Raw genomic sequence first — 25,745 nt, 5'->3', positions numbered from 1 at the left:
TCCCGACCTCTCCATCTCCTTGTCTGTCTCAGCTCTGGCTGCGCTGCCTGAGCTGGTGCTGGGCTGCTCTTCCTTGGCACTTTGGTCCACAGCCAGGGATTCCCAAGCCAGCCCCCTCCCCTGTGATGCTAGGAGCTTTCCACACAGACTGGAGCCAAGTGCCGAGCAGAGCCCGCCTCTCCAGGTAGCTGCCAAGTATTGATGACACCACGACGCTGTGCTCTGATAAATCTGGACAACCACATGCTGTTCAGTCTCCAGCTCTCCCTAAATTCCGTATCCAGATCCTTGTCATCGCGCTCTGGGGTTCTCCTTTGTGGAAAGAGAGAGATTCAGACCTAGTGTGTGTGTGTGTGTGTGTGTGTGTGCGCGTGTGTGTGTGTGCAAAAGAGAGAGAGAGAGATTGAGAGACAGAAGATAGATGGCTGACCCACACCAACCCTGCTATCCTCCCTGCTGTGTGAACAATGAATCAATGGTGACTTAAAGTATTATCTATATCATGACAACTTGCACTTTATAGAGACGAATTTTTAAAAGAAATTAATACTCAAGGGAAGGGATTTATAGTGTTGGGGCCTGGGGCTGGCGTGGGTACTGGTTTAACCAACTGGAGTGAAGGCCCTTCCTAAACCCTTGGAATCCCATCCCACAGGCAGATGTGTCCAGGTGTGTCTTCTCCACCTGGCACACAACACCCCCCAGTTCCTCCTCTTCTTGGTCGTGGTTCCCAAGGTTTGCCAGAGTCAGATTCGGGCATACAGTAAATGCCCCTCTGGAGGTGTCACAAACAGTCTCAGAGGAGATTAAAAGCCTGGGGTTCCGTAAATGTTCAGTCAGGAAGGTGGAGACCAAGTCCCAGCTCGTGGTCTCGGGCAAGTCACCATTCTGAAAATCAGTTTCTCTCTAAAAATAGAGCTAATAATATCTCCTTTACCCTATTCTCATGATTGTCTTGAGGATCAAATGAAATAATTAGCATGACAATGCTTTCCCAGGAAAGGTCTTCTTCTGTCACTGGGGAAGCCACCCTTGGGAGGATGTGCTGACACAGAGGAACCTGGTTTCTCAGTCTGCACCTTCCACAGCCCCCTGGAGGAATGGCTGTGAGTTTCGGGGACCAGCGAGCACCACCCAATCCCGAGCACTCCTCCACGTGCACCCACGCCCCTCAGGGTTAGAGTTTACAGTTAGAACGTGTGGCATTGGTTTAAGTTGAACTGGTGACATATTTGAGTTCACACTACAATCGCAGCCCATGACAGACAGTAATTTGTATGCACCCTAAAATGGGGGCTTTCTGCTGCAATTCTGGCTTCTACCCCGGTTCCCCTGCACCCTCTGCTGAGTTCAGTGAGCAGTTAATGGCACGATTCAATCCCTAGAGTTGCGGCATCTCGGACACAGCAGGGGTGAAAAGGACTCTGGTGAGTGTGCGCACACCTGCAACAAGGCATCTCCCTGCCACAGGGAGTCACTCCGCGACAGACGCACTTCAAACTGGTCTGCTCCATCCTTGTCTTTCATGATGCAGCCTGTTGGTTTTGTTTTGAAAGATGATGCTATGTTCTGAATGTCTGTGTCCCCCCAAATTCACATGTTGAAATCCTAACCCCCAGAGTGATGGTATCAGAAGGTGGGGTCTCTGGGAGGTGATTAGGTCGTGAGAGTGGAACCTCTATAATGGGATTAGTGCCCTTCTAAAGAGACCGCAGAGAACTCCCTCACCCCTTCTGCCTTGTGAGTACACAGGGAAAGTCTGCAAGTCAAAGGAGGTCCCTCACTCAACCAGGCTGGCACCCTGATCTCAGACTTCCAGCTTCCAGAACTGTCAGAAATAAATTTCTGTTGTTTATAAGCCACCCAGTCTGTGGTATTTTGTTATAGCAGCTCAAACAGACTAAGACAAATGGCTTATATTTTTCCAACTGATCAGTAAATATTTAGGAGTACATAATATGTGATAACATGAGGAGTTCACAGAATAGGAACCATCATCCGTGTTGCCAAGGGACTCGTCTGCTTATCACTATTATTATTAAAACCCATTCATTTAACAAATCCCCTCTCTTCTGACACCCGGTGAGACAAAGATGAATAAACACAATCCTTGCCTTCAAGAAACTTACCATCTTTTATAATAGTAACAACAGCGGCTACAGTCAAAGCAAGAAAACAAGGAAGAGTCACCAGCGATGTCGGGTGAAATGTAAACATCATCCATGCTTATGGCCCAGAACCCATGACGATTGGCTGGAGGGTGGCCGTGTCCATCCTCCAGAGGATAATGACCTCCTGCTGAGGGCTGGAATGACCTTGGGATTCTGAACAGAGAAATGGTGGGTTTAGACGTGAGGCTTGAGAGATCTTTGATATTTAAATAGAGGGAGAGAATGGTGTGAACCAAAGTGAGAAAGTACCCTTTGTATTCAAGGGACAGTGAGAAAATAAAATGTCTTAAGCTAAAGGTCACAACGAGCAGGAGTGAGACTTAAGACCTGAGATAATTTGTAACCAAGCCTCACAAGCCCTGGAGGGCAGGCTGACGCCTCCGTTGTGATTGGTTCCAGTTCTCACAGACTGACGCAATGCTCTCTGAACTTCACTTGTCTAACCTGTAAAATGGCCATGATTCACGAGTTTGTATATGAAATCCTTTTAACTTTGGATTATGATATGTGTGTAAGATGTTATAACGATAATAATAGCTATTAATGTGATTGAGTTGATTTATTGTTGAGCAGTGGTATGACGTAATAGATGCAATAGTTTAAAGGTTCTTTGCACGTGGGAGAAGGAAGAGGAGCAGGATTGGGGGGCGGAGGGGGGGAGGTGACAGGAACTCAGCTAAGGGGTAATTGGGACCTGGACCAAGGCGGTTCTGAGAGGAGAAAGGAAAGCGGGTTGATGCCTCTGAGTCCTCTGGTTGGGATTTATTTGGGCGTTGCCTCTTGGGAAGCTTTGATTAGTACACACCTCTTGTTTCACCGGCAGGCAGAGGGCACGAGCCTGAAAGTCTTAAGGGATGGATGTAACCACCCCGGCGTCCAATCCTGCAGGGGTGTGCACGTGAAAGGTCAATCCTAGTGTCCTAAATTCACCCCCTGAGACCCCAGATGGGTGATGCTGTAAGATGTGAATTGCAGAACTGAGAATGCTGCTCTGTGGCTGTGCTGGTCCCCACTCTGTCCCTGCCACACGAGTGGTTGTCAGGTACCCTGAAGACTAAAGCTTGGTGTTATTGTTGATAAGATTACCAGAAACACATTCTTAGATTTCTCTAAGGTGGTTTTCATGTAGTTGGGAGTCTGGGAACAGTCCAGCCGGGCCTGGTCTTGGACCCCCTGCCTATTCCCACGTCTGAAAATGGAGGGGCTTAAGTGGTCATCAAGGCTATGTCTGGTTCTGTGTCCAGTGAGGCCAAGAGCCCTTGTTCTGCTTTGCTGTGTTTATTGCTGGGGTTGTGCCTTTGGTGATCAATCTCCCGTATCCACCGGTGGCCGCAGGCTCACAGCTGACCTGCCCTTACCAGGGCCCCACGTGCCCACTGCTGGCTCAGCTGCTGGGAGCTGGGCGCCGGGGTCAAAGCAGCCCCCTCCTTCCCAGCCCTGATTGACCTTTGTTTTAATTGCCTCCATGTTTAATTGCTTTTCTATATTATTTTGCTTAATCAGGAAGAATTTTTTTAATGAGCTAGAATGATCTAATTGGGCCTAAGTGTGATTTCCTTGTAGCATTGTTTATTGGTGTGTAAACAGTCAGCAGATTCCAGACCGGTTATAAATAAGCTGTGAAGCAATGAATGTTTGGGTTTTTGGAGAGTTCAAGTTGCTTGCAATTATTATATGACTTTGGAAGCATAATTTTTTAACCTGAATTTACTAATCATTCTTTTTTGTTAATTAATTAATTAATTAATTAATTAATTTTTGGCTGTGTTGGGTCTTCATTGCTGCCCGCAGGCTTTCTCTAGTTGCGGCGAGCGGGGACTACTCTTCGTTGCGGTGCGCGGGCTTCTCATTGTGGTGGCTTCTCTTGTTGCGGAGCATGGGCTCTAGGTGCACGGGCTTCAGTAGTTGTGGCACACAGTCTTCAGTAGTTGTGGCACACGGGCTTCAGTAGTTGTGGCACACAGACTTCAGTAGTTGTGGCTCACGGGCTCTAGAGCGCAGGCTCAGTAGTTGTGGCAGACGGACTGAGTTGCTCCGCGGCATGTGGGATCTTCCCTGACCAGGGCTCGAACCCATGTCCCCTGCATTGGCAGGTGGGTTCTTAAGCACTACGCCACCAGGGAAGCCCCTACTAATCATTCTTTACAGCAATTGTAATAGATCTACAAAACGATCATCATATTTTTTTTCCATTTTTTTTGTTGTTGCTGCATAAGATGTTACATTAATTTGCTATGGCAATAAAACATAAAGCAATTGGAATTATTTAACTTAAAAAGTGAAAGTCCTTCTTAGTCCTCAAAATCCCACTTGTTTTTCCAAAGATAATCACTGTTACCCATTGGGTCTATACCCATTCCACACATTTTTCTGTGCATTTACATATGTACACATGTAAATGTACAATGTATTATTAGGTTTGGATTTGCATTGTTGTGCATAGATGGGATTAGCTGTTTCTGCTACTCTGCACAGTTTTCACTTCTACCTCTTGGTGACTCTGCCTTGTCAAGACATACAGGCCAGCCCTAGATTGTTTATGATAGTAATCTGACTGGTCCACCACTGACGGTTTTCCATTTTTCATTATACACAATATGGCATTGAACTGCTGTGTGCACACGTGTGATTAAACACGTGTGGTGGCTGCCAGGAGTTGGAGTTGCTGGACGTGTCATCACTGCCCAGTTCCTTGCAAGCCTGCAGAGCCTGCTACCCCTGCCTGTCACCATGGGCAAGCCACAGCCTCCAACCCCTGTCCTCTGTGTGGGGGGGCCCGCTAGCTTCCCCTAAAAGACCACAATGGGAAATGTGAGTTTCCTTTCCAGTGTTAGTTTTGAGAACCAATGAAATGCTTGCTTTAGATAGTGGTCCAAGCCTGGGAACACCTAGTGATTGGAGGGTAGCTGTAGACTTGATCATGCACGTGATGTTTTTATCCATAAAGGCTCCAAATTGCAAATTGCATTTACTGGAATCCTTTTATGTCGTTAGTGAACATGCTGAAAGCAACAGCCTCTTGCTGAGAGCTTTAGATGAAGGTCATGTTCTGAGGAGCGATATTGCCCAGGTGATCTTAGAGAAATACAGAGGTCAGAAAGCCCAGGTGTGGAAGGGGGAGTTAACCTTCTTAATTGTCAAAAATATGTCCCAACCATCTAAGTAATAGAAGTCATCAGGCAAATATGTGATAGGTTCAATTCGGAACACACAAAGAAGAGGGATGTATGCATTTCAAAATGAAGAGAAGGATGATTTCAAAACCTGCATCCATCCTTCCGATTTCCTGTCATTTCTTCCTACTATTCCCTCACTCATGGTTATCTCTTCCTTATCTACCTTATCGTCTCTGTCTTCTGAAAATGATCCTTTTTCTTTTCTCTGTAAAACCAGAAGTAGACATGAATTTCATAGCCATCCAGGAGGTGAGTTATCCCCTCATGAGCATATTCTAGAAGGAAGAATGTAGGCAAGGGAGGGGTTTACTGAAATATCTTTAATTTGGCACAGAGGGAAACAAGCTCTCTATTGAAGCAGGAGAGAGTGATCAAGAGCCCACGACATACAAACGATGGTTCATCTCCACCCGATCGCTGAGCAACGGGACCTGGCTTCTACTAATAGTTACAGACGCGACGCATGTGCAGAGCTGGCGAGGGCACCAGGGCCTGGGCCGCACCCAACAGGGGGCTGAGACACGAGACGCATGTGCAGAGCTGGCGAGGGCACCAGGGCCTGGGCCGCACCCAACAGGGGGGCTGAGACACGAGACGCATGTGCAGAACTGGCGAGGGCACCAGGGCCTGGGCCGCACCCAACAGGGGGCTGAGACACACTCTACTCTTTTGACCACCACACATCCCCGAGGTGCCCAGTGAACTACAAAGAAGAATTAGAGAGAGGCCTTCTCGCTCAGCCAGCCCCGATCGGGGGTCCAGGAGAGTAGCAGAGTCCGGTCAGGACCTTCGGATTCCTTCCCGAGTCTCCGAGTCAGTTCCCTGAGAGGATTTGCTTCTAACTGTGCTGAGGAGGGGTTGTCTGGCTCTTATTAGTCAGTGTTGTAACTCCGAGGAAGAGGCCCTGTCAAAACATGTACCTCATTTTTTAACCAATCTCATATAGAACTTTTAGAGAGAGAAAAAAGGCAAGAAACATTTCTGCTGGTAGATAATCCCACAGTCGTGACTCAGAGTGCCAGGGAGGTACATGCCTGTGTCATCTGAGCAGAACTTAGTTCATCAAAACGTCCCTTTAGATGCTCAACATCACTAATCATTAGAGAAGTGCAAATGAAAACTACAGTGAGGTATCACCTCACACCGGTCAGAATGGCCATCATCAAAAAACTTATAAACAATAAATGCTGGAGAGGGTGTGGAGATAAGGGAACCCTCTTGCACTGTTGGTGGGAGTGTAAATTGGTACAGTGACTATGGAGAACAGGATGGAGGTTCCTTAAAAAACTAAAAATAGAACTACCATATGACCCAGCAATCCCACTACTGGGCATGTACCCTGAGAAAACCATAATTCAAAAAGAGTCATGTACCACAGTGTTCATTGCAGCTCTATTTACAATAGCCAGGACATGGAAGCAACCTAAGTGTCCATCAACAGATGAATGGATAAAGAAGATGTGGCACATATATACAATGGAATATTACTCAGCCATGAAAAGGAACAAAATTGAGTTACTTGTAGTGAGGTGGATGGACCTAGAGTCTGTCATACAGAGTGAAATAAGTCAGAAAGAGAAAAACACACATAAATGGAATCTAAAAAAAAAAAAAAAGTGGTTCTGAAGAACCTAGGGGCAGGACAGGAATAAAGACGCAGACGTAGAGAATGGACTTGAGGACACGGGGAGAGGGAAGGCTAAGCTGGGACGAAGTGAGAGAGTGGCATGGACTTATATATACTACCAAATGTAAAATAGATAGCTAGTGGGAAGCAGCTGCATAGCACAGGGAGATCAACTCAGTGCTTTGTGACCACCTAGAGGGGTGGGATAGGGAGGGTGGGAGGGAGACGCAAGAGGGAGGGGATATGGGGATATATGTACATGTACAGCTGATTCCCTTTGTTATACAGCAGAAACTAACACACCATTGTAAAGCAATTATACTCCAATAAAGATGTTCAAAAAAAAAAAAAAAGAAGTCCCTTTAACAGTCAGATCCTCAGGAAAGCAACTGCGGCAGGGATGTGGATGTCCCCAGCTCAGTGTGTGACACCGGCTGAGCAGGTCACGGGGCCGGCCGGGCAGAGGGCGGAGCAGGCAGATGCTCTCCTGCCATCAGCCATGTCCTCCTCGCTCTGGGAGCACTTCCGGGCAGAAAGGCATTTGCAGAGTAATTCCTACTGTCACTTAGGCGACATTCAAAACTGTAAACGTGCATCTGCTGTGTAAACAAACAGAGGCGAGAGCTGAGTGAGCTCACAAAGCAGGCGGAGCGCCCTTCCCATGTAGACGGTTCCCTGGCCAGGAGTTCACATCAAGGGCCATGGCAAGGCACTGGGGACCGTAGGTATTTTGGAGCAGAGGAAATATCTTACATTTTTAGTACAGCCCTATTATTGTCAGAGAACCTGGACTTCAGGGAGGTACAGGACCCCACAAATGTTCACACCAGTGTTAGCTAAGATGGGTCTGGCTAATCTAGTGATAATGCATCTATTTACTAGTATTTCATGAAAAGAACAATTCTATTTTTAAACCATTATATTATGATTTCAAAATCAATAATGTCAAATCCATATGGAATTGCCTTAGGAGGATCTGATAGAGATGAAACCGAGCAGGACCCTGCGGGGCTCCTGGGCACGGGAGCCTTTCTGTTCCACTCCAGCCTCCACGACCTTCCCTGAGTCCCAAAGGGCAGGTTTAAACAGTTGCTAATCCAGGAAGGGAGGGGATGCAGAGACAAGGGAGGGGCAGCCAGGAAACAATAGTGCAGCCTTGGGGCAGGGTCTTCTGGTCCCCCCTCCAGTGATACACAGTACACTGTCTTTAAGCTCTTTAAGATGTCAGCATTCTTCATACCAGAGAAGGACCACCTGAGGCTACATTAAAGGAACCAGAGAAACCTATCAAGATCACCTGAGACCAGATTAGAGGAGTACAGACCCTGCACACACCCTAATCTTACCCGCAACCCCATCCTTGAACCATTGCTATAAAACTCCTCATCAAATCTTCCCTGGTTGGGACACAGAGTTTTCATGGGCAGGAGCCCACTGTGTCCCCCTTTGCCTGGCAAAGCAATAAAGCTATTCTTTTCTACTTTACCCAAAACTCTGTTTCCGAGATTCGATTTGACACCGGTGCAGAGAAGCTGAGTTTTCGGCATCAGAGAGAGCAAGTTTGGATTTCAGAAAGTTAAAGTAATGGAAGCAGAAGGCAGGAAATGTCCCCCCAGCCCACTCACCTTCGCCAGACTCAGTGTCTGGATTCGGAACACTTGTGTGTGCTCACACCTCTGTCTTGGGAGGACCGGGGCTCTGAATTCTGACCTCTAGTGATGAGAGTGCAGGACTGCGGGTACAGAAGACACTGGTGTTCACCCCTGATGGAGACGCATTTCTGAATCCAGATGATGTGTGGGTGTGAGCCTGATATGAGGATGGTTGGGGGCATTTGCCTTTGTCACATAAACGTTAAGTTTACAAATTGTACTGCACACAGAAGAACCACTGGTGTTGAGAAGAGTTTCTTGCACTTCTAGCATGTGTGTGTATGTTTGTGGGCGTGTGTGCATGTGTGTGGGCGTATGTGCGTATGGGCATGTGTGTGTTGTATGAGTATTGGTAGACAGAAAAAGGCCACAAAACACATTGTTGTCAAAGATTTTGTCACTGTCATTGGCTATATGCTGCTCTAAATAAAATCACAAGTTATAATTTGTATTAAAAGCGTATTTTCAAATATTACAAGGTAACTCCAAATTAATGAGTCTAGACTTTAATACACACAAAAATATACCAATTCTCATGCTAATTTTCAAACTTGATTGTTCAGGGTAATTTTAAAACCTTTCTAGTTCCATGTGCGTATTTCTGAATTGTTCTGTTCTTTATGTGTTTGTATGGGTAAATCCTTATTAGAGAAAATAATAAAATCTGTATGGTTGCGTTTTATAGGCTGCCTGTGTGTTTCACGGGAGGGTGTGTGTTATCTCACTTCAAATCCTACTTGCTAAGCACCCTGACTATTTCCTCTGTGTTGAGGTATTGCTCAGGAAGTACAGAACAGTGTCTTTTAGAGGATTTACGGCAATACTGTGGGAGACCCTGAGGGTCTCTTCATTTGCCTGACACACTCCACTGCTACCCATTAAGACTTGGGCTGTTATTGCCATAGACTAGATTTAACGAGCGTCTCTGAATTTGGAGGTTTGCTCCAGAAACAATAGCTTCAAAGTGGAGACCCCCAGGTCTCTCCACTTTCTAATATTCTGGTTCAGCCTTTTCTTCTTAACCAAAATACATTATCTCCTTGACAACAAGGATTATTTTGAAATAATCTTGGTATTTTCTTTTCCAACTAGAACAGTCAAATTTCCTAATACTGAGACAATCTTTCAGAAAACCTTGAAGAAAAATTGATAGATAAATTCTAAATTTACAGTAAATAAGAAAATGTCTTCTGTTGTTGTTCTACAAAAATAAAATTAAGCTGACATTTAGAAACACCCTTGTCATCAATAGACTACATTTTGTTATCAATGAAATCACATTATTTCCAAGAAATTGTTACACATCTAAAGTATTTCTCACTTATTAAGTTGTTTCTTAATTGCATCCATGTGTTAAAGAAGACAATAATCTTACAAATTGGTGGTAATTGGTCAATTTAAATATTAAGTGCACTTAGTTTTACCTTCAAAACTAGACATGTATTTTAAAAAGTTAAATAGCTTGGATTTCAAAATAAATTAACTCAACAATTAAAATCACTTTCTACTTGTCCATCATGGCCCTTCATATCAGGATTTCTGAGTAAAATCCTGTATAGTCCTTCGTGTGCAGGTGCCTATTTGTAAATGTAAGTCCTTGTTTTAAATGTAAGAGCACAAAGAAGAGGGTTCTTGTCAATCTCCCTCCCCAGTTATTCAAGCTGCTGTTGTGTTGTTGTCTTGTCCTTTAGAAAATGAACCCGAAGGAGAATTGGTGAAATCACGTCTGTGGGCATCTCTGAACTCTGACCGACTGAGGGAACAAAATTGGACCCAAAGAGCACCTGCCGGGCCACTGAGTTCAGGTACCTGTCGGCTGCTCTCAAGGGGCTGAGGACAAGGGTCCCCTTTCCCTGCACCCGCCATGTGCTGCTGAGTCACTACTCCCAGCCCAGCTTCTCGGTACTTCCAGGCTTCTGGGAGGTGTTAAAATCCTGTTGTGCATCCTTTCCAAATAGACAGTTTATGCTAAAAAGAGCCATTGGCAGTTAAATTAGATGATGCATATGTTGTTCTTGCTACTAAAGCTATACAGGACAGGGAAGACGCCTGCATCCTTCGGGGTGTTTTTAGGGGTCCCCGAGATCCCTAGTGCAGAGTATGTGGACCCTCAGATGGAAAGGTGTAATTTTGAATCACTGCCCCCAAATCTGCACTTGCTACAGAAGTAACGGGTTAGTAAGATTTACCAATTATGGCTTGGAGATTGGGGATGGGCCTATACCAAACGATGGCTGCCGGGCAGCACATTTTTTTAGGGAATCTCATATGCTGGAGTCTCCATGACTGTAATGTGAGTCAATTCCCACCTCTGCAAAGCTCAGCCTCTGAATGTGTGCAGGAAACTGACTTCAGAAGCGCCGGTAGGATCTTCTCGATACCCACATGCAGGATCCATTTTACACATGGTACTTTGCTGGGGAAAAATAGGAAGATTCTGGTGCACTGGTAATTTCTGAGAACTCCGGAATGCCTTTTAAGGTTCACTGTGCAATAGTAATTTATTTGTCTGCCGGCTCCCCCATTTGCCTGTCTGATAATAGAACTACTTACTGCGACGTGGAAGTTAGGGGCTAGGATCGTCTTCCACATGCCGCAACCTTGTGGGTGCTGCAATCTTTAAGAGCTTTACGAACTGGGATAATAGGTCACAGTTGCTCTAATTATTTTTTTGTCTATATATTGTTCACTTTCCCCAAAGAAACCCATTCATTGGTTCCGTCTGGGGAAAGCATTATGTTTAATTGTCATTTCCCTGGAGTTAAAAAAAAACTATGCACATTGAGTGTTAAACTAATAGTTGACTTTAAGGTCAGCTAAAGTTTCTGAACTGTAGTCGTTTCATCCACAGAGGTTATCTTGTCTAATCTCATTGAGTTTTAGTCATAAATTAAAGAATGTTTAGTGGAATATTTTATATGGGTCTGAATTGACATTTCTAGCATGGTGTCAAATGTTCAACATTTTAATGATGGTTGTCAACGTGGTGTACTACACAGCATTCAAATACCAATCTCACCAAGAATTAAACAAGAATAGAGAGATGGATAGATAGATAGACAGACAGATAGACCAATAAGCTAGAAATCCACGTTTGCACTCTACACGTGGCCTTGAATAGGTTTCTCAGTGGAGGCAGAACACTTGATTTTGAGATGTGTGCATTTTCAAGGCGGATGGTTGGACTCGCTCAAAAAAGATTTTAAAATTCCAAGGCTCCAGCAGGCGCTGGTCTCCTGTTTTGCACTCAGCCTGCCCGGCCTCTCCCGAGTGTCTGTCGCAGGCCCTGGAGGTGGTCACTCTTCTGGGTGTAAGAGGAGCTCGAGGGTTATCCAGGCCGATGCGATAATAGTCATAACAGCAAAAGTACAACCAGCACCCGCGTACAATCTCGCCCGGCCTTGACCACTACCCACCGTCTCTCACCCGTGGGGCTCTGGTGACAATACTCCAGAAGGTCCACATGGGACAGGGCACACAGGGCAAGTGGCGCTCACACTTACACTCTGATTTCTGGACATTTTTACCCATTCTCTCATCCTTTGAAGATCAGTGTTTGGCCCTCAGGGGATAATCAATATATATTTGCTCTAAGTGTGTCATAAACACTTTAGTCCCTGGGCAATGAAATAAAACAGTAGATTGAAATAAACAGATTAGCATTTTAAAATGGGAACACTGATGTGTCATAACAATGGTTTCTGGGACAAAGGATAAATCTTCACATGATCATCTATAAAAGGAAAAGGTGTAAATCATCAGATTGCTTAGATCAGGGTGGGCCAACTTTTTGTACAAAGGGCCAGGTAGTAAATATCTTAGTCTTTGTGTGTCCTGTGGTCTCTGAAGCAACCACTCGATTGTTGTGGGAAAGGAGCCAGGACAAGGCATGAGCAAGTACGCAGGGCTGTGTTGCATTAAAACTTTATTCTCAAAGTCGGCAGCAAGTGGACCTGGCCCTCAGGCAGGAGTTTGCCAACCTCTGGTAAATATCTAAATGAAGAGTTCCTAAAAGCCCCAGTCATTTCTGGAAAAGTGAATATAACTCTTACTCTCTCCTCAAATTTTATTACTTGCAAACTCACCCAATAGAGTCTACGATTATTGCCTGCAGGGAAGTCGCTCCACAGACAAGCGCTTGGCTGGTGTGTGAGCTGAGTAGTCAGGATGGAGCCTGCACAGAGCCTGTGAGAAGGCGGAAGAGAGGCTGTTACACCTGCAGAAGGCGGGGCAGGCCCATGAAGCCCGTGGGATTTAGAGAGGAGAAAATTTTCTAGTGATTTCATGCCTTTTTCAACGGCCTGCCAAGAAATATCCAGAAATCGTCCTGAAAGTGGTGTGGGTATCAAATCAAATTAAAACCCATCCCCAGAGGCATCGTCCCACCTGCACACACAGAGAGCTATGTGTGTCAAGCCTCAGGGCCAAGAGAACTATTCCGTCTATTCCATTCAGTAGTCAGTGATGCTGGCATGAGTCACCAGGGCCATGTGTAGGGGCTGAGCTATGGTGCAGGCAACACCACACAACTTGGTAAAATGTGATCCATTCAGTCTGTTTTTCCAAATCCTCTGCAACTCCAAACATATATATGGAACATAGGCAATAAAACACGGCATACAAAAGACTTCTCTTGAATTGCAATAGATTATATATCAGAAGCTTGATAAAGGGGTTAATCGTGGAAAACACTTTAATGATGCTGTAGATTGTTTTCCAAAAGGCTATTTGATGAATGTCTCAAACTTTTTATCTTATTTGAGATGTGAATCGGTAGCATAAATCATGTAGTTAAAATGCGGAATATTAACTGGTATTTTCCATGGAAATAATTTGCTAGAATGCATGTATCTTTAAAGCAGTACTTTGGCAATTAATAAATTATTTTAGAACAGATCAGAACAGGAGAAAATGAGCCGTAGAAACACAACCTACGGACACTCTCCTGCTGTGACACACTAAGTAGTTAAGAAAAGAAAGGCTGGCTAGTCCCACTAGTTTGATGTCAAGCCAAAGAAATTTGGGTAAAAGTTGGAGGCATCCCAACCGGGGAACAAACCCTAATTCTGCCACAGGATCTGTGTGACTTTGGAGAAGTTATTTAACTCCTGGAATCTGAGCCCCAGTTTCCCCATCAGTTAAATGGGCATAATGCTTTCTTCTTAACACAACTGTTATAAGGATTAAATGAGATATAAAGTGTGTAAAGCACTGAATTCTGTCCTTGAGACACAGAAGGTACTTTAGCGTTTGAATCAGCTGTGTTGTTTTTGAAGTGGACAGTGGGTTGCCTTTAAATATCAGATTGCAGCGGCCTGAGTAACAGCCTTGCCGTTCTCGGGCCTGGGGGGTAGCTCCAGAAAGGATTAAGGTGGATCTGGCCTCCCTGATTTCTTGGAGGAAGAAGCTCTTGGAAAAGGGGGAGGAGCTGGTGGGCAGTTAATCCATGAAAGATCCAGAGACGTCACTTCTGGATTTGAAGTACAACATACTCAGGGCTTTCCCTCTCCATCCAGCACCTTTTATCCAAAGCTTCTCGGTGTCAACTTGGCATTCAGAGAACTGGGGGGTTCCTGACAACACAGATGATGTCTTACTCATACTCCAAATTCTTTTTTTTTTTTTTTTTGGCTGTGCTATGCGCGGCATGCGGGATCTTAGTTCCCCAACCAGGGATGATCGAACCCATGCCCCCTGCAGTGGAAGCGCGGAGTCTTAACCACTGGACCACCAGGGAAGTCCCTATACTCCCAATTCTTAGCACAGCTCGGGCTTCATGCATGGGGCAGTTGATGTTAGTTTCATCAATGAATGGATTATTGCCCCGTGTGAAGACTTGTTATTATACGTTTGTAACATAAAAACAGAGGTCATATCAGAATGGCATCTAATAAATGTGATTGAGTGTGAAACGTAGGGTACAGAACTTTCTTTTTTCATGTCCCAACATTTATGTAATAAAGGTATGTGTATATATATTTTTTTAATGGGGTCAAAAGTGGCAGGAATATTTACTTTTCACTTTATGCCATTATTTTCCACTTAATTTCCTGGAGTGTGTGTGTCAGTATATTAAATGCAAGGTGATGCACTCACCCCATCAAACACCTCACTTACGTGGCGCCTTCTTGAATGTCTATCTTCTCTCCACTCGGCCCCAACCCTCCTGCAAAGTAGACGGTCTTAAATCTGCGAACACTAACCCCGCTGATTGGAGGCCATCTATTTCCTGAAGTGTTTCTGAGTCTGTGTTTCTTATTGGCACAAGTGAAGGGAGGATATGTAACCTACATTTAAAAGCAATAAATGAATATTTTTTAAATAAAAATTGTTAAATAAATTATTGTAAACCTCATCCACACACGTAAGTGTATAATCATGTATACTTCTGTAACACATTTTTTGACTCAGCTGCTACATGCCAGACATTATAGATACAAAAAGTGGAATTAGAGAATTCTGCCACAAACCTGTTCACATTTAATCATTTAACAGGGAGGGGACACATATACCCCCCAAAACCCACACACTGTGAAAATAGCTATAAAAGTGGTATGCATAAAGTGATAAAGTATAACGCACCCTAAAAGTGGGAGAATCTCAGTGTTCCTGAGGAGGGCATGTGGATTCCTGGAGAATTAGCACCTGGGCCGCGGTCCACGGGGACCCACGCACTTTGCAGACAGACGTGGGTATTTCAGACATCGCATCAGCATCTGCAAAGATCCAGAGGTCTGAGTGTGGGAGCAGGAGGGAACGCGGGGTGCCATGAGTTGGGGGTGAGCTCTGTGGACGGTGAGGCAACCTGAGCAAGTTTAAACACGGCAGATAGGAGCAGACCTACCCTCAACAAGATGGTCTGAAGAACGGATGGTCCGAAGAGTCTGGGCAGTGGGTGAAGGTCTCACCGAGGGCAGGGCTGCTTGGGATGAGGAAGGGGAGGGTGGCTGTAGAGGCAGGAAGGATGGTGTGCAAATCCAGGTGAGACACAGATGCTGTCACACAACCATTTGGGAAGCGTGACTGTAAAGTATGTAACAGCCGGGACTTGAAAGCAGGAAGAAATGACACACTCAGTCCTTCAGAATCTCATTGTTTTCATCTGTAAAACAGGCGGGATGTTTTCTGCTTTGTCGGGCTGCTGAGGATGGCATTAAACAATGCACATGACACATGGAGCTAAGTGTCTCGGGCCCAGCTCAAACCCCTTAAATTGTAGTTATTGTGATTATTATTCATAAAGAACCAAGACATATTCGCTTCGCCATAAAAGATAAGGCAGAAGTAATCTGATTTACATCTGTGTTGTGCTTTCTGCTATTCCAAAGTGCCTTCTCTTGCCATGCAGCTGTGTAAGAAATGAAGACGCGCTCCATGAACTGATGTAGAAAGATTTCAAGGATATTTTGTTAAAGAAAAAAGCAAGATGCAGAAGAGAAACAGAAGTCTGAACTGCGCGTCTATTTGCTTGTATTTGCATAAAAACTTCTGGACGGGTGGACAAAAAGCCAATAGAAATGTCTTTGTGTCGTCACTGTACAGAGCAGGCAGGATTCAAGGGAGTTTCCATTGTTTTTATTCATTCATTTATTCATTTTGTACTTATTTTTGAGCCTTGCAAACATGAAGGAAGGAAGGAAAGGAAGGAGGGAAGGAGGGAAGGATGAAGGAAAGGAAGGAGGAAGAGGAAGGTCTAAGGAGGAAACCCGACAGGAGGGAGGAAATAAATGAAGAAGGAGAGGAATCCCCCTGTTGGGTTCCCTGGGCAACGACAGTGCCCACGGAGCACAGCCACTTCTAAATAACTTTTATGTTTCCTGCACTTACATTTCATGCATGGTCTTCTTTCTAAAATCCTCTAATTTAAAAGATGTTTTACAAAATATAAAACAAGAAGCTATAGCATTGCTCGTCCACTTATTCAGTAAGAGAGTTATAATTTCAAGACCAACTTTTCAAAATGATTAAAAGAAAGTGTTTTCTAAAATACCATTCGGGAGATATCTATGCATTGGCAAAAAGTTGAACATATTGCAGCAGTCATACTCTTTAGGAATTCTTTCGAGTGTAAAAGGAAAGTGATTTTATATCTTAGTTGTGTTTTTTAATGCAACAAAAGAGCTACAAAGAACATATTATGGAGAAATGGGGGTGTGTGAATATGGACTCTATATTTTCTGATGTGATTGAAACACTAGTAACTTACTTTTTTGTTAAAATTACCGTCGGTTTACGTAGGATTTTTTTGCTCCCTTAGGAAATAAATGTTGAGGGGTTGAGGTGTGAGTAGCTCTGACGCCTACGACCTGCTTTCAAAAGGTTCAGGAGTACGTGTGAGCCTGTGAGAGAGCGTGTGTGTATGTGTGTGAGTGTGTGTGTGTGCGTGTGACTCATGTACCCACCAGTACTAAGCAGTGTGTGTAATACGGTCCATGAAGGCACAAGGCAACTTTACTACACCCATTTTTCTTAAACATTTATTTCTTAAACATTTGTTTAAAATGTTACATGTTGAGAGCAGAACTCAACATCCCCTTTACTATTTAAGTGAAGATAAGCTGTCCTTTGGGTGGAGTTTTCTGAGCCTGGCTCCCATTTCCCCCAGGGAGGCTGGTTCCCCAACCATCAGAGCTTCATCCCCGGAGTCACCTGTCGGGCAGTGACCACCCGTCCACAGCGAGAGACTTTCCAAGGCCAAAGCCTTTATTCATGACAGAGCTGCAAGTGAATTCTGAGTACAAAGTACCCTCTCACTTTGCATTGACTTGTTTAGTGCCTGATCAAGTCACATAAGCTTTATACCAGGAGACTCAGTATGATAATGCGTATACGTGGGAATGCAGTTGTAAAGGCCCACGACACAGGAAATTCCTCCTTTTGAGAAACAGTGTGTGTGCTCTCCTGAAAATTTTGTCTATCGTCTATAAATAGCTTATCTCTTTCTTTCATATGCTCTGAAATCGCTAAGCAAAATGTCAAATTTTTGTGAATACTGTCTTTCTTTTAATTTATTCTCACACAGAAAGCAAAAGGAATTGTTAGTCGTTGAGCACTTCTGGCACTCATGGAGCCATCATGCTAGGTCTCCATCACAGGAAAGTAAACAGAGAAGAAAGTGAACTTGGCTACCGTGGGGTCAGGTGCCGGGGTCAGGGTGAGCAGGAACCCGCACTGATGCCGTGATGCCCATGTACCTTGTTCCATGATGTACAAGCCACCTGCAGTCACGCAGCGTGTAGAATGAGGCACAAATGGCCCCAGGAAGTGATGTCCTGGAGAGGAGTTTATTCAAAGGATGTAAAAATCAAACCACAGGAAAGAAGGAATGAAGGCAGGGGAGGAGGACGATAAAAGATAAAAATGCGAACCTAATTCTGTAAGGAACAAACAAACAAACCAAATCATTTACCTTCATGACCTCCAACACTCAAATGGTGTTATTGCATCATTATGATAAAGCAAAACAATTATCCCAATTAGCCAAATTTATCAAGAAAGGTTAAATTGTGTTCGCTATTCTGTGTTCGGTATCCATAGGAAAATTATATTTATATATAATGTAGGCTTATACCTTTAAATTATAAGAATATGTGCAATGCTGTAGAAATACATTGAGGTTACATTTGCTACATTAAATGTTAGCCGGCCTATGAAAATCCTTGAGGGGAAAACGTTTATGTCTCTCAATGAACAAGATAAGCAACAATGTTGCTTTTCTTCATTGATACTATAACATTTATACCTGGTCACGTTTCCTTCTCTGTTGTGCTTCTCCGCTGGTCCCCTTGACAGGCTGAGCCGACGGATGGCAGCCCGGGACGGCAGAGTCATTTTGTTTGTTTGTGTTGTCTGGTGTTTTACTTTTCACGACTACAAGCAGATGATATAAATTCTATTTCAGTTATAAATCTTTAAAATTCTTTGTCAGAAATTTTCCACCAATGATTTGCTCTTACGGAAAATACAAATAAGTGTAAGTTGGGCAAGTGGGAAGGTGGTCAGCACCTTAGAGGTGGTTGGGAGGCTCCCACCCCCAAGAACTGGGAAAGATGACAAATCGGATCAGCCCAAGCACCTGTCACAGCAGAAGTACGCAACCCAGCCTGAGAGTAATAGAACGTGTCCAGTGACTGTAACATTTCCTCTCAGCTGAATTAGTCAGGATGGACCAGGCTATTTAACAAGTGAGTCAGGAAGAAACTCAGGAAGCATAACGCGATAAAAGTTTATTTCTTGCTCGTATCACAGCGCAGCGCTGATGCAGCTCAGGCAGCCCAGGCCCCTTCATTCTGTGGATCTGCCATCTGGAACCTGAGGTTTCCAGGAAATCAGTGGGGCCTTGAGAAGCACAGGATGGGCGGCGCCAGCTTAAACCTTGCATTACTTGGAAATCAGATTCCAGACCCCAATCCTGCCTGGAGGGGACCTGACAAGTACAGACCCCTAGATGGGGACCCAGCCCTGGGCCCATGCCTTCCCAGGGCAAGTCTGCAAGGCGGCAGTGACCTGGACCACCCGTGCACACAAAACTGCGCGTCCCACCAGCGTCCCTTCCCTGGTTCAGTTCTGTCTCCATAAGTGTCACTGGTACAATCTGGCCTCACAGGTCTGCCTCCCAAGGAGGGGCATGGACTCAGGTCTGAACGTCATTTCTGTTTCCCTCAGATGCGCTGCCTTAAACACTGGGAACTCGGAGCTTGGTTAATGCTTGGTTAATGCGGGTTGGTCCTGTGGGTAAACAACCCTGAGAATGTCTATTTCTGAAAAGACAGGCATGGGCCCCCGGCCTTGAACTTGAGTTTTTCAGAGTCACTCCAGAACCACCGACCTCAGGATCACCTGGGGTGATTTTTTTTCTCCATAGATTTGTGATCTCCATTCGTGATCTATTACATTAACGAGGGCCTGGGTGACCATTTTTAATAAATACCAACAGATTCTTATGTGCATTAATGGAATGGCTGTCCTCACCACAGCCACTCATCAAGCTTGCAAGCCCTCCTCGCCCCGCCCTGTGAGCCTCCCTGGATGCTGGCTGCCCACCACCTTCCTGCTTCATAGCTGTGGGCCCAGTGAGTCTGGTTCTTTTTGGTTTTTTAAGTCTCATTACCTGTTACCTGGCAAATATAATTACTCATCCTTCTCTTTAACACTTCTTTTTTACTTTTTATCTTTTTATTATGGACGATTCAATACGAGTGGCCAAGCTTGCTTCATCGGCACCCCTTCGGTTCTGCTTTCCCAAACATGGGTGACTTTGAAGTAAATCCATGTTAGTGTGTAATTTTATCCAGAAATACTTCAGTATGAATTTTTAAAGTATAAAGGTTCTTTTTTGTAAAAGCATAACCACCTATCAAACCTTTAAAAATAGTCTTAATTATCATCAAATATCCAGGCAGGATTCAAAATTCCCAGATTGTCTCACATACTTATTTGTACTTATGCGTCTGAATCAGAATCCAAATACCATCCACAGGGCCTCTTGCTGGCATGGCTGGAGCCCCTCCTTGGACCCCCATAGGTTTCCCTCCCTCCCCCACCTTCACACCCACCTCTTGTAACCCGCTCGTGGTGAAGCTGGGTCACTGGTCCTGTAGAGGGTCCCACCATCTGGACTTCGCTGATTTCATCCCTGTGGTGACATTTATCATGTTCCTCTGACCCCTGTGTTGCCTACAAGTGGTGGCTGGATTAGAGGCGTCATCAGATTCTGATGTGACTTGTGTCTTCCTACTTCTTCACAATGAGAGGGAAGCACGTAAGGTCCGCTGTCCCCCCTTCTGTGATGTTACAGTTGGTCGGGGGTCCCTAGTTATCAGCCAATCCATCTATTATCAAGTCACCCACCAACCTTTTCAGTCAGTGGTACTCATTACCCAGACTCAACAATTCTTCAGGTTTACAAAAACTGGCGTTCTACCATTTCCTTTCATTGATTAGCTAGAATGCTTTCATAAAGAAATGTTCCTTCATCAACTATTTGGCTCCTTTTGTATAAGAAAGCAAGATAAATGCTTCTGACCCTTTACCTCTTTCCCAAGTAATGATCTCCCTTCTCTTTGGATGAGGACTATAAACTGTAAGAAGTGAAAAGGCATTTATTAGAGGAAAAAATTGGTATCTCAGGAGGTTTTCCTTGTGTTTGCTAAGCTTACATAGTTTGTCTTTTGTACATGTTAATACTGATGAGGACAAAAATAAGAACTAATTTTTAAAAAATTATTATTGAAATACAGTTGATTTACAATGTTGTGTTAGTTTCAGGTATACAGCACAGTGATTCAGTGTATTAGTATAAGAAGATATACATATATTCTTTTTCAGATTCTTTTCCATTATAGGTTATTACAAAATATTGAGTATAGTTCCCTGTGCTATACAGTAGGTCCTTGTTGTTTATCTACTTTATATATAGTAGTGTGTATCTGTTAATCCCAAACTACTAATTTATCCCTCCCCCACCTCCTTTCCCCTTTGGTAACCATAAGTTTTTTTTCTGTGAGTCTGTTTCTGTTTTGAAAATAAGTTCATTTGTATCATTATTTAGATTCCACATATAAACAATATCATATATTTTTCTTTCTCTGTCTGACTTGCTTCACTTAGTATGATCATCTCCAGGTCCATCCATGTTGCTGCAAATGGCATTATTTCATTCTTTTTTATGGCTGAGTAATGTTCCACCACGTGTATGTACCACATCTAATAAGAGCTAACATTTAATGAGCTAGCAGGCCTTATGTGCTGTGTGGTTGGCACAGGAATGATCTCATTTAAACTTCTCCACAGCCATGAAGTTGATGCTCTGATCATTTCCGTCTGCAGTGAGGAATCCGAGGTGTGAAGGGGGGTGTTGCATCTTGTCCATGGGTGTCCACCTGTGAAGTTGTAGCCCCGGATTCTGGGTGGTCCAGCTTTGAGCACGGCAGACTGTGAACTTGCGAGCAGCTTCCTGCGTGTTTGTGGGATGAGGAGAGAACAAGGATGCAGCAGACAGAAGAACGTTCCAAAGAAACGCAAGTTTTCAGCTATGTCCTGTAGAGAGTGTAGGCAGTTAAGGTGGTAGCATCAGGGGTTTAAGGTCATCTGGTTGGTTAACTGGGCTTAAGTACAGAAGTCGCTCCTGGCTTCTCCAGCCTACAAATGAACAAATGAACTTGTTTACAAAACAGAAGATCGCGGAGGCCGCAGCTTTGTTCCGGGGACATGAGCACCACCTGCTGAAACGTGGCGTTAAATGCCAGCTTTGTCGGCAGGTGTGCGCAGGTGTGTGCAGGAGGGGAGCCGGCCCGAATGCAGGCAGCTTCCGCTGCAGCACCTTCCTCAATGCTTCCAGAGTACCTGGGACCCAGAAGGGAAGCTCAGGCCCCATGCACACCTGCTGTGCAGGTAATTACAGGGAGTTTCCAATCCTTCCGCTGAACACCTCTCACCACCGCTTCATGCACACCTGTGCCCCTAATTAGAACACACACTCACGGTATAGATGGGGTCTATTCAGCCTTGGTGCCTAAGAGTGTAGAAGAAGCCAGAACACTGGACCACTGAACCTGCTTGGAGTCTGCAGTCCCCAAGGGACTTCATGCACGGCACCAGTTACCTTCCTCGCTGTGTCTGTAGCTCAGGTGGACAGCAGGTCCATCAGTACCATGCTGACTGCCCCCCAGCTTCCCCAGGTGTTTCCTGGGCCTGAGGTGCTGGCTTTGCCTGACTCTGGGGTCCGAAGTCTCGGGAGCCTCTGCTGCCCCTGCCCTGGCTGTTTGCTATAGCAAATCTGTCCTTGTTAATGCGAGAGGCAAGCAGGACTCCCTTCATGCTAACAGAAGTCCTTTCGGATGTTAGATTACACTTCTTCCACAGTTAAGGCTATTTATTTCCCTGACACCAGTCCCAGGGCCGTGGTGAATAATAGAACACCCTGTAGGTAAGAGCACACCCGGGAGCCCTTCGAATCCAAACACCGTCTCACCTTCCAGGGAGCAGAGACCCTGGTACCACCTGCTCCATCCACCGGTCACAGGAGGACCGAGGTGGTGATGACTCACTGCCATGGCTGCCCGTCCCTCCATGTCGCTGTTGACGCCTTTATATCTGGTTTCAAGTGTGTGTGTGCACACGTGTGAGCCAGTGTGTAGCTGTGCATGCATGTGCACATGCTGTGTGAGGACAGTGGGACAGAGAGGGGAGAGCAGAGCCATACATGAGGACAGAGCCCGTGTGTGCTTATCCAGATTCCAGTTTGAATCAGCATGGTGACCAAGCCTGGCTGAGGCTTCTGCTCTAGGCTTGAGTGTAAGGAAGAACATGACGCTAGGTGCACGTTTTCACAGGCTCTGCAGGTTTTGTGGGGAGCAGCCCAGGGATGACAGCCTGGAACACACAAGGTACTGGTGAGGTGACGCCCTGCCAAGCTGCTTCATGCTCCCTAGGAATCTGCCAAGCCTTTTCTTGAAGATTTTCTTCCAGGAAACAAAGACAGACAATCAGAAGCTTTTTTTTTTAATCTGCCTGACAAGAGCCAAGACGTGTTTAAGATCTGTCTCACTGACAACTCTCCAAAACCCACTGGCAGGGTTACGGTGTGATCTGGGCATGTCGCTCACTGCTCTGGCTCACAGGACAGATGTGATGCAGGAGAAGTGAACTTCAGGGACCAGAACCACCTAAATGCAGCCGTCAGAGCTGCCAGCCCAGCCAGAATATGAATACAGTGTCTGTGAGGTCGTTGGAGAGAAAGGGCCAGGGACCGAGAGCAAGGACCCAGGTGTGAAGTCCCATTCAGGGTTCAGCCTGTGAGTCAAATCTGAAGTCTTTATAATTCTGGAGATCTGCACAGTGGTTCCTTTGTCTGCTGTGGTTAGAATTTTATGGAAATAAAACCCAATCTAGTTCTAAGAGAGGCCCTAACTTACAAAATCTGTAAAAAAATCTGGTTTTGCTGCTTACAAAATCTCAAAGAGTACCCAGTGTGATAACAATCTCAGCATGAAAACATATTTCTATAGCAACAGATATTTTCTCTTCAATTAAATGAAAGCAAAGCAAAGCATCCCTATCCTATAAGAAAAACAGATAAAGTTATACAAAGAAAAACCATGGCATCTTTGCTCTCTTGGAATATTCATGAAATGTGTATGATTTTCTCAATTTCCATCTGGTGTCTTTTCTCATATATCCAATGCATATGTCATCTGAACTTCTCATGGGCTTCTGACTTCGTCAATAAAAAATATATTAAAAATAGTGTTCTTTGTGAAAATTGTAGTGAAAGTGAAACAATAACCATTAAACCAGTATTAATTGCAGCTCCATCCCATCCCCCACCATTTCCCTTAAAAGTGACAGGAAACTCTTCAGAATAATAAGATAATTTCATTAAATGGTTGTCTTACGGAAGTCCAGTCCATGGGTATATTAAGTTTACTCAATTACTTGGTAAAATTATAAGCTACCTGATACGTTCTTGTTAAACTACTGAAGCAAAGTTATGAATAATAAGAATGCTTCACATGTCTATATACCACTTTTCCTTTTTAAAGTGTTTTCACTTACACTACATAACTTCATTACAGAGTTTTAAGAGCTGAGATAAAACCTAGAAACAAAGCTAATAATTATTCTTATGATTTTAGAAGTACATTCACTGATCTGCATTATTTTTTTATTTTATAAAAATGTCTCTGAATTCCATGTTTCTGAGTGAGTGAGTGAGTAGCGGTAGTATGTAAATGGAGCAGGTACTTCACCAGTATTTCATCAGGGCACATATTTTGCCAAACCAAATTGTACCATGACCAAAATTCTACGGTGCCTAGATGGACTTGATTGAAATGGTGAAATTTTCCCCCAAATCAATAGAAATTTGAGAAAGTTCAATTAGAACATGCTTGTTTTTCCTCATCTCCCCCAAGATCCTCCCACTGCCCTCCTGTCTCAGCAGGGACCATCCACAGCATCTTAGTTCACACCAGGACCATCAACTCTGCCTTAAATGGGGCCTCTCTTGTGCCATCAGGCGGTCCCGTGGCCCAGAAACTGCCACTGACACCTCAGCCCCCCCCCCCACCTTTACTAAGTGAAGGACAGACATCAAAGGAGGAAAACCAGCCTCAAGCTCCTTTGGGACGGATCAAAACACTTTAATGGCTCCAATGAATCAAAATAAACCTGCAATAAACCTCTAATCTGTGTTTAGTTTTTAAATTAGACTTTTTTTCACACTTGCTCATGAGACTTGAATAGTCTGAGTTTTGCTGAAAATATTTTACATAAAACATGTAATTTTCAGTTGATTTGCATATGCCTATATAAATGTTTGGGAGTAGATTCCTCTTTGTTTTGGTCAAAGCACAATTCCTTTCTTGGGGTGCTCTGGACAAGCAGAAGGCCATCTTTCCAGGAAACCAGATTTCTGCCTGGTGAATCAGTGCTTTGTGTTGTCTTGGCATTTGAGGATCTAGGTGGTAGCCACCCCAACCTTGAGACTGATAACTATTTCTAGCACCTACCATTAGCTTCCAAGACTACACTTTTCCGTAACACAGTCGGCTCCCGAGAGCACAACTGCTGAGCACACTTGCCTCCAGGTTGGAACGAAAAATACACACAGGCTCCACACAACCAAATAGATGTCCTGAGTCCATGAGCTAAAATTCAGAAATACCCACTTGGGAGAGTTTTGCAGCCTGGTTATTCCAAATTTTTAAAATCACATTAACAGATTTTATATGCAGTTTAGAAATCCATTTTGCACTAAGGAGCAACACATTTGAAATAACAACATTTTGAAATTTATCTGTCTTCTCTGCTCCAGACACCTGCTAAGTGAGTCAATGTTTATTCCCATTTGATCACTATTGAGGATCTAGGGATAGTATTATCTCCTTTTTATGTATAAAAAAGTGAGGTGTAGAGAGATGAAGTCACGCAGATAGTAAGTAATGGAACAAGGTTTTGAACAACCAGATGCCTGAAACCAGCATCATTGAGAGAAGTGAGAAATGATACTGACAGAAAATAAAATTGAGTTGATCTTAGAATTGGAACTCAAGCACTTTGTGACCATTGAGAGAGAGAAAATGGCTCCAGACGGCTGCATGAGGTGCCAGCAGAGGAT

This window comes from Eubalaena glacialis, chromosome 14, assembly GCF_028564815.1.
Source record: "Eubalaena glacialis isolate mEubGla1 chromosome 14, mEubGla1.1.hap2.+ XY, whole genome shotgun sequence".
In the NCBI taxonomy this organism is placed as follows: domain Eukaryota; kingdom Metazoa; phylum Chordata; class Mammalia; order Artiodactyla; family Balaenidae; genus Eubalaena; species Eubalaena glacialis.
Note: the sequence above shows the minus strand (reverse complement) of the source record.